An 11,066-nucleotide genomic window follows, 5' to 3' on the forward strand; every position below is an offset into this window, starting at 1 on the left:
AAACTGATGTAAACCATTGTAGAAATAAACAGGTCTATGTACTTATAAAAAAGTAGGAGACCTTACTTTTGGGATTACCCTCGTATATTAGGTACACGCTTTGGTTTTGGTCTAGAATCTAGTCTTTACTTTTAAATACTTCTGAATGAAACTGAAACACCTGTAATCCAATAGCAGTAATTAACTATAATTTCTTTAATTTACTGTTTCCTCTAATGACATGATTTTTAGCTCTAGCTTTGAGCTCCCTTAATTTCAAACCATCAAGAGTTCTTGTATGAGAAGGTAAATTGTTTGAAATGATTAAATTTAAAACATCTCTTCTAAATCTCCTATATACTCGTAAATTATTCCTTATGAAATAATTACAAAGTTGAGCAACTGTAAACTCTCTTAACAAAGTTTCCGTTTTATTCTCTTTCATTGGAAAAATTCTTTCATTAGTCTTTTGAAAAATGAGTTGAGGTAAATTATTTAAACAATTAAATTAACTAAATCATCTTTTCTAAATCTGTAATAACCTCTTAAATTGTCCCTTCTGCAATAATAATGAAGTTGAGTGACTGTAAAATTTCTCAGTGAAGCTTCCATTTTTAGTCCTTATTTAATCGAGACAAAACAATTAGGTTTTCAAAAAATGAGAAGTGAATAAATGAGAATAAATTTTATCTTCAATTAATTTTATATGTTTGACCATTTCGGGGTGCACTCAGCCTCGTGATGCCAATTGAGGAGCTACTCGACCGAATAGTAGCGGCTCCGGTCAAAGAAAACCGTCTTAACGACCGGGAGAGCGGTGTGCTGACCCCATGCCCCTCCTATCCGCATCCTCCCCTGAGGATGATACGGCGGTCGGATGGTCCCGATGGGTCGCTTGCGGCCTGTAGACGGAGTTAGTATGTTTGACCATTTATAAATGTTTTTTTGAGATCACCTGTAATTATTTCTTTTTGATATTTACACACTATTTTTCTTTTTAGCTTATCATCTAGTTGGCAGATCTTAAATTCAATTTAGCGTTTGTTCCTAGTTGAACAGTTAAAGTAAAAAAACTAAAATCTTTAATTTCTTTTCAGCCTACACATTTTTACTGTCTATTTGTTGTTCATCATCATCATCACTCAAAATTCAATTATTTTTATTTCTTTGTTATAAAAATCCGAATTACAAATCTTACATCTACTAGAAAGTTTGCTTTGAGATGTAGGATTAAAGTAAAAACAACCAAAATTGTTAAAATCTTGGCACTTTATACATTTCTTGGTTGAATTATCACATATACACCTTTTCATAGATAACAATAGTTCGAAATGTTCATCTTTGGAAACTCTTTTTTAGATGCTTCTTGTAATAGTTGGCTGAAACACATATTCCACATAAACAAAGAACTCGTTTGTTACCATACTTCTGTACATATTTTGTACCAAATGTAACAATTTTAGATCTCTAAAGGTTTTCAGAAATAAAAGCAACATGATGTTTAAAAATTATGTGAAAGATTTCATGAAAATAAAATTAGATACCAGTCCACATGATTTTGAAACTGATGAAGAGTGTATCAAAATATTATAGAGAAATTAGATATTGCCTTAGATCCTGATAGAATATTGGAAAATCACAGAAAACGAGCTGTTGCTAAGATGTGTCATAATTCACTATGGGGGAAATTTGGCCAAAGGCAAAATATGAGTCAGACAGAATATGTAACAAATTTACAGCGATTTTATGAGCCACTATTGAATGATCACTTAGATAATATAGATATAAATTTTCTTAATGACAATATGGTTCAGACGAAGTACAATTTCAAGGATTATTATGTGGAAAATAATTCAACTACAAATATATTTATAGATGCATTCACTACATCAAATGTAAGGCTTAGATTGTATGATTGGCTAAATAAACTAGGAAAAAATGTTATGCATTTTGACACCTATTCTGTAGTATATATTGATGATGGCAAAGTCAATTTTAGGTCAAGGTTGTATGTTGGGTTAATGAAAAGATGAGTTATGATGAAATGAACTGATAACAAACTGGGCTTCAACTGGCCCAAAAAATTATTATTATGAGAAAAATGATAAAAGTAAAGGTCTTCACTTTAAACTATTAAACTAATCAAAAGCTGAATGGCAAATTACGATCAGATTAATTCAGAGTGAAGTGAAGGAAAAGATACAGTTTGAATACAACCAAATAACTAGAGATGTTGACACTAAAAATCTAGATAACAAACTGGCTAAGAAAGAATTCTCATTTCAGTATGATAAGTGTAGCTCAAGAAAATTACAATACAGTGCCTTATGGCTATTAAAATAATTAACAGGCTTAAATATATTTTTTAATATTTTTGGTAAATTATTTATTAGCAGATTATAATTCGCTATTTGTTTTACAGTAACTTAAATTTATTCCACACATCATTCATATTTATGTACATTAAAAATTTAAAAGGATTTTAAATTTTTTGAACAAGGTAATATTAAACTAAGATACAAAGGAATAAAGAGAAATGAAAATAATGATAAAGAATTTCATGATCTGAAGTTCACTATATATGAGTAAATTTTTATATTTATTTTTATTACAATTTGTTTCAGGATGTAAAAGCAAAGAATCATTCCTGTTTAAGTTTTTATATTTGTTTTTGTGGATCATTATATGAGTAACATTTTATATTTATTTTTATTGATTTAATTTCTGTATTTTAGGTGGGTCATTATATGACAAAATTTTTATATTTATTTGTATTGATTTCATTTTTATATTATTTTGGCGGGTGGGTTTGGGTTGCTCATTAAATTATCTCCTAGTGTACTCAAAAGACCCACTCACTACTAACTTATAGGACAAAAAAGATTGATTTAACTTATTAGAGTCGACACCAAACAACCAAATAAGCATGGCTATTGAGCACCTTTCTCTAGTTCTCACAGTAAAACAAAGTTAAGAACAGATAGAATTTCCATATAGAAAAATAATATTTAGTGTGGTGACTGGATCTATAAGAAACAAAACAAAAATGACACACAGTCTTGTAAAACGACTATATCCAGTTGGTTACAGCCACACAAAAAATATATGCCTTAAAAACTGCTAATTCATGTGAGTTCGTCTGGTACCAAGTGGGCTACAGAGACACTTTACCACTCTGTAAACTTATGCAAAAGACACTGTGGTAGTCCTTCTTTCAGAAAATGATGAATTTATTGCAGCTGTTGTGAACAATGTTTCCATTCTGGAGACCTAAACTGCTGACTAACTGACCAGGTAAGCATTGTTGTCTTCCGGTATTCTTTCTTAAAGACAGTGCATTCATTTGGAAACTGATGATATCATCCTAACTGAAATCTTTCACTGAAGACTTAATGCATTTAAAAAACTACAAGCAGGGATAAAGGTCTGTTTGCTTCTGCAGACACTCTCCTTGTTTTAGGTAAACACAGCACTGCACATTTTGCATCCTCGAATGAAATACCATTGACCCGTTGCTGAAGCTATCCGTGTTTCCGCAGTCGGAGACAATTATTGTCTGTTGTGAATGCGTTCTGTTAAACTTCGTCCATTTCTCACACCTCCGATAATGTATTTAGGAACGCTACTAGATCAGCATACACAAACTTCCTTTAGGGCTCTGCACTAACACCTGATTTCGTGGTATATTTTGTTTTATTCATATAGGAATTGCAAGTGGGTGTCCCAACATAATGACTTCCATACAACAAACAAATATAAAGGATTATATAACTGAATCATGACTCCCTTTGTTTGATTTGGTAAATATTGCAGTTATGCCCTCTTTCTTGTATGTATCTCGCTACAGGAGCTAGCTTTACTGATGTATATTACGTCGTGAGGGGTGGAGTTTTAAGCTTGTAAAATACTCAGATGCCTGTGGACTTAGAGAAATTGTACTGCTTATTCGACTAACTGAAAATCATTACCTGGAATCTAGCAGAAAAGCGGTAGTTAGTTACACTCCCAAAAAGAAGATCTGTGCAGAATGCTGTCACCACATGTACTCTTGCAAATTTCAACTAGTACCAAGGATAGTACGGAAATTTTTAGCTCACCGTATGCTACTTGCTGATGGTTTAACTGGAGAGCAGTACTTACAGTATCGTAGGTCCGTCAATGGCCACATACACCGTTCACACCCCAGTAATGAGCCGCCACGGGTCTTGGAAAGCGACTCGTTTGCTGGACTTGAAATTAGGCGCCTTTTATTCCCCAGCCCACACAATGTACGACCTTTCTTATTGTTTCTTCCCAGACATCAATCCAGTGCGGCGATTATTCCATCATTTGGTCGTATCTGGTAAAATAAATAACATAGCGAATATGATTACCTGGAATGATAGTTCAGTGCAGGAGGCCATCTATAATTTTGTATTGTAGTCTTCTTCTGAAAACCTGTTTATTTACCAGTATCGTTATGTTAACGCAATTACTGAATTTTCGGCAATATGTGTGTGCGTTGTCAGAACTACAAAAAGACAATATGTTGAGGTTTACAGTTAAAAAATAAAAAAAGTAGTAGGGTAGATACAACAACTCTGTGACAAAAATTACACACCCATAAAACTGGGCAATGATAGTTACATCATACAATGCTTACACCACTTTGACACATGGGCACAGCATATTGCCGAAATCATAGCTGTGGTCAGGCGTACTGGCGGGTGCCTGCAAGAGCGTTGCCGCACTTGTGCCTAGTCTCGCGCAGTGCTCTCTCTCCAGCACTGAAAAATGGCAACGCTGAAGGTCCGTAGTAGCCTAGCTCGAGCGCAAGTAGAGTGTCAGTAGCGATACGATGTATAGATTTTCGCGCAGTTTTTGTGTTCCATTAATTTGACTCGAAGAAAAAAAGTCTTTTATGTTATTATTTGTGCAATTTATTTACTGAGTGGAAGTGTTTGTGTAAGTTGAAATTTACGGAAAAGCGGGACGAAATAAGAGACTTTTTTCCTCTGTGCCATGTATATCGCGTTTACAAACAAAGCAAGCCCATAATCTACCATGCATGTAAATATTTAAAAAGTATTACAGTAGCTACACGTACGCTCGTTAGGAAATATTTGCAGAAGGTAGACATAAAAATTAGTGATTATATCGATCAGTGGCAGCGATATGCTACCTACAACACCCGTTGTAAAAAAAAAGAAAAAAAAGGGAGCCTGCTAACATACAGGCTACATGCACTGTAGCTTGTGGTGTCGGTTTAAGTACTATCCAGCGCGTGCGTCGTGAAGAATAATCCCCAACGTTCGATTATACGAGGAAAATTATTAAACAACACAACTCTTTAACCAAACTATACGACTATCACAAAGACTCCGTCGGTTGGACAGTCTGTTAATTCTACGACACTGATGAATACATACCAGAAAATTTGGAAAACAGTTAACTGAAAAAATAAGTTTTACTGCATCTGCTAAATCTGTGAGGCGCATATTAAGTGATGTAGGATTGAATACAGGCGTCATAATGATGATACGCAATTTTTACTTGAATGATACGACGTAGTGGTCTCCAGAATTAAATTATTGCAGGCGAAAATTAGCTGAGTACTTCAGGTGGCATGCGGTGATATTCTATATGGATGAAACTTGGGTTACTCGGAAACCTTCGCTAAAGTACACCCGGTACAATTCAGTCAAAAATGAGGATCTCGCGGTACCTGCTGGGAAAGGGACCTGGCTAATTGTCGTGTATGTGGGGTCAGGGAAGACTTGTTTTCTTAATAAAAGTAAATTAGTTTGCAGATGCAGGAAAACAAACAAATGAGATTTTATCATTCTGAAATGAACACAGCTAAGCTTAAAAATCGGTTTGAGGCTGTTTTTTTTTTTTTGGATTTATTGGAGGAAGGTCATCGTCATGGACAACGCCAATTATCATTCGGTAATCATGAACCGAGCTCCAACAGCAAAAACACAGACGGCTGACTTTGCTTTCTCACGTTCAGACACAAGAGCGGATATGTTGTATAAAGTTCGTACAAACAAGGAAGAACCTATTTAAGAGCTAGATGTACTGGCAAATGAAAGGGGCACCAAGTAGTGCACTTACCGCCTTATCATTGCCAATATAAACCGACTGATCTCATTTGGGCCCAAGTCAAGAGAGACGTAACTGCGAAAGGCAACAAATTTAAAATCGCATGTGTTCAGAGCTTACTTCTCGAGACCTTGGAAAAGTCGCAATCGAAAAATGGCAGAACTGTGTTCAGTATGCAGGAAATCTACAGAAAGAAGTCATCCGAGAGACCGTAATCGAGTCTGTAATCATCAACTATAATCATAACTCAACAACCATAGACGTTGAGAGCAGCGAAGAAGAAGACGAATAAAGGAAATGCGATGATGAGGATGACATGAGTGAAGATAGTTAAGATGGAATTGCTGCGACACTTTACGCTTTTCCCTCAATTTACGGTGCAGTTGTAACAACAACATTTCATAAGTAATAACTTTATAGTACACTGTATTGTAAACAAATTGTATTGTTAGTGTTTTGTTTTCATTCGCAACCAAAATCCATTTATATGAGATTGGATTTCGTAGGGGACTGGTGAGCTCAGCGACTGAACGATGATTTGGAAAACAAGGTAGTTATTTACAGCAATTAGTCGCTTAGTAATCTAGTTTTACTGCAGATCTAGATTTCAGTTACCTTATACCTAACATCACAGCGTTTACAATGTGTCATATTGACTAATTATGCATTTTCGTTAGCTTGTTAGCTTGCTTGAAATTCCAGTAATTGTATTTTTTACCCTGGTAAGAGTTTTTGTCTCTGATTTATGTACATTTCCAGTTCTTATAAACATGTAATACTTTAGTTGTCTACAATAATTTCACACACTGTAGATTGCAAATAAGATATTGAAAGGCAAAGTTTTTAAAATATCTTTAAAATCAAATAATATACGCTTACATTGCTTTCACAACGATATGACTGACATTACCTAAATCAATATTTCACCGCAAAAACATGGTTATATTGATTTTTAAGAATGAGGAAACTATTCGAACGAGTGATTGAGGTGTATGTGACTATCAAGTGCATGTGATTCATGGTCCGACAACAGTGCCCCAAAATCCACCGGCCAGTATGCCTGGTCAGAGCTTTAGTAATCCAGTAACTATGTTAATGTAGCGATCTCGGCAAATAAATTAATTTTCAAAAGAAGACTACAGTGCAAAACACAGCCAATTTCATTCTATGAAATAACGCTAGTACCGTTCTAGGACTTGTTTATTTGTGAGAGTATGAAATTTTTTCTTGAAATCAGCACTGCGATCATTTCCACGCATGATGGTGCTTTACCACTTCACAGAACACTATATGAATTCAAATGAAACGAAATGAAACACGTAAGACATTTTATAGTGAACGTGATATTTTGCCAATGTAGAGTACCTGGTAACTACAGCTCTGCTGTAGCTCATAGCACGCTGTATGTATCTGTCTTAGTACTGTGTGATCTTTGTTGTTCGAAAAAAGCAGATCAACGACTTCTTTGTTGCACTTGTGCCAATATAATTTGAATGTCTCTGATCTACACACATGGACGTTCTCATTAGAATGGCTGTTTTGCTAAAGGCACCCCCAAAATTTCGACTTTTTGGCAAAAATAACTGTTTAGGTAGTGCGTGAATTGTATGACTGTAATTAAGATATTTCGTATGAGGAAAAATTTTACAGAAATATTCTTTGAAAGACTATTCTAAAAAAAAATGAGCCCTACTCTGTGACCGAGTTCGCTAGATGACTATAGCGCCAACCCGGAGAAAGCTGCTTCTAAACCTGGAGATGGAAGACAATTTCTTTCTCACTAATGCACCACCAGCAAGGCTTTGGCATTACCAAATTTTTGTCAAATGTTGTGGACCAAATACCAAATCTGTTTCAGGTTGTTGGTGATTCGTTCATTCGACAGGAACTTAAAGATTTTCAACTCCATTACTGTTACTCGTTAGAAATAGGTTACCGTATTTCTCTTCCACTTCCCTGTCGTCGTAATGAACAACACTGCGAAGACACTAAGCTCGCTTAAGACACAAAACTGAATGTTTGTAAAGTGAAAGTGTCAGTACAAACAGCGGTAGAGAGGACTCCTGATCTGATTGCTGCACTTTCTTTTCTGGGTCTCTCATACAGTTATGGCACTGAAATGCTCTTTAGAAGCTCAAACAAAATAATGTTATACGATTCTAGTTGAGAAACCCGGAGTTGGGATAAGACATGACTACTATTCTATGTATAAGATGCGCATTATTAAGAATACTATGAATGAAGTTATCCTGTAAGTAAGGTAGTTTTGTCGGGGTGTTTGGGAGTGTATGAGTGTGGTAGGCAAAATTTCGTGAAATATGAAACAATGATACTCTTAGGTAAAGCTAAATAGTCTATGACTTACGAACTTTACCGTATACGTGAAAATGTTTTTATTGTTTCATTTACGATGTAATGTATTGGTGGTAGAGTCCTCAACGTGTTTCCTCCATATTGTGGTGGGTGGAAGTTGGTGACTGTGACTGGCAGATACCTCAATATAATGCGCAATGTGGAACACTTAATTCTCTTAGAAAAAGCTGCATTCTCTATGACTTTTGAACTTTCCGTATTAGTGAATACACTCGCTTATACAGTATTCACCCTGTTCCATCCGTACTGGCATTAACATTACGTTACATAGACATATTTGAATATAACGCCACGAATTCAATGCTAATTTAGCAATATTGTCTTAGCATAATAATATTTAAATCATGCTGGAAAGGAATGGAAATTATTTTATTTCATTAGGTATTAGCGAAGTGATTGACAAAAACGCGTTAAATTATGAAAAGGATTATACTCACGAAGAATACGCGAAATGTTTATCCAAAATCATTGTAGTGTGTTGTTCCATTACTCATGATTAGTTACAAATATCTTTGTATTATTATTATTATTAGTAGTAGTAGTAGTAGTAGTAGTAGTAGTTACAATATCCTTGAGTCTATCTAGATTTTTTTCTTTGTGAATCTGTCGATCGTTAGTAAAATGTGATTGACGAAAACGCGATGAGAGATTAAAAATTATGTATTTTATATTAAAAATCGTTATTAAAGTTTGAATGACGAAACGGCGCAAGCAGGTTATTATGTCTGGCGATTGAAAGAATAAAGGCGTTTTCACGTGTACGGTAAAGTTCGGAATTCATAGAGCGTGCAGATTTTCCTAAGAGTATTTATTCCTTCATATTTCAGGGATTTTTGCTCGCCACACTCGCCCATTGCCACGTACCGCGACCAAATTCCCTTACTAACAGCACTTGACCAAGGGCTATCTATCACCACATCCACGAGTGAGCTGTAGTGACTAGTCACGGAGAAAAGTCTGTCAGTACATACACACAAGATTTTTCTATGTAGATATAGATTCATACGTTTTGGTTAATTATTATCTATTTGTACCAATACACACGTGAAGAGAGTTTCCATGTTGCTCAAAATCATGTGCATTAATCCTTCCAACTTTTACTTACGTACAGCAACGATATTTGTGCCAGCATCATGGGAACTCATTTAGCATCGGTTGAAACTACTTTTGCTGGTGGCTCTAACCACAGAAACTGAGAAACGCTGTATCAGTGGCATACACTTCACGTATGGTAGTGCTACACAAGAGATTCAGAAACGCTTAACAAACTTCATTGGGAGACGACAAAAGAAACGCGTTGTCCAACAGGGATGTTTGCTCTCAACATATAAACCGCACATCCCAAGACGAGTTGCAGAATGACGTACCACCTCCCTCCACACACCTCTCCTTTTCCAACGTTCACGACGGACAATTTTTTCGAAAATAGGCTTCATGCAGATGCATACAGATAATCGTTTTCCAAAGCACCATCACTATATATAAGTACATCACGTAATGTACCATGCGCCGTGCCCTGTGAAGTGCCGCAGTTGGTGTACATGGCCTTCAGTGAAAGTAGGACTCCCAGAGGACAGCAGTGCGGGTACTCACCCTGCGATCAGCGGCGATGGGCTGGCACTGGCTGCCTTCATAATGCCAAGAGCCACGGCGTGGTGTAACTCTACGCAGATAAGCCGCACTGTGCTCGTTAAATCCAGAGCCGCTGGGCAACCGTCTCCGCTGCTTGCTATAAAGGCAGCACCTAATGGTCGCCGTGCCCACAGCCGGACGTGTTCTCCAGTAGCGACAGCTAAGCTTGCGTTGCTGGACACGCTGTTGTCCCTCCTTGATCGTAAAATTCGAATAACTGACCCTGCGCGCTCACAACACTCGACAACTGCTGCCCCTGTCTGTGAAGAGACAGGGTCTCAAATACATTCTCCAGATCTCTCACCAATTGAAAACGTCTGGTCAATGGGAGCCGAGCAACTGGCTCTTCACAATACGCCAGTCACTACTCTTGATGAACTGTGGTATCGTGTTGAAGCTGCATGGGCAGCTGTACCTGTACACGCCATCCAAGCTCTGTTTGACTCAATGCACAGGCGTGCCAAGGTCGTTATTACGTCCAGAGGTGGTTGTTCTGGGTACTGATTTCTCAGGATCTATGCACCCAAATTGCGTGAAAATGTAATCACATGTCAGTTCCAGTATAATATATTTGTCCAATGAATACCCGTTTATCATCTGCATTTTTTCTTGGTGTAGCAGTTTTAACGGCTAGTAGTGTATTTTGAGGAGAGATCACGTAGGAAGCAATATCCCCCAAACCCTTACAGTCCATCTGAGTTGATACGCATTTGCTTAACAAAATTGCCTTCACATTTTGGTCACGTAATATTGGCAGGAAGATGCAAGGACGACCTTGATACTTCCCAAGGCTACAACAGCTGGAAACAGACTCCAGCAACCGTATCACTAGAAAATGTGACAACAGACATCGTGCTTCGCGACATCATTCCCACGGTAAAATCACTAAAATGACGATCGCTCTTGCAAAACTCATTATCACAGAGACAATTACAGACGGCAAAAAAAGAGGCATCATTCGTATGAGTCGCACTGGGAAAACCAACATAATTATCGTG

The sequence above is a fragment of the Schistocerca nitens genome, chromosome 1, assembly GCF_023898315.1.
Source record: "Schistocerca nitens isolate TAMUIC-IGC-003100 chromosome 1, iqSchNite1.1, whole genome shotgun sequence".
NCBI classification, from domain to species: domain Eukaryota; kingdom Metazoa; phylum Arthropoda; class Insecta; order Orthoptera; family Acrididae; genus Schistocerca; species Schistocerca nitens.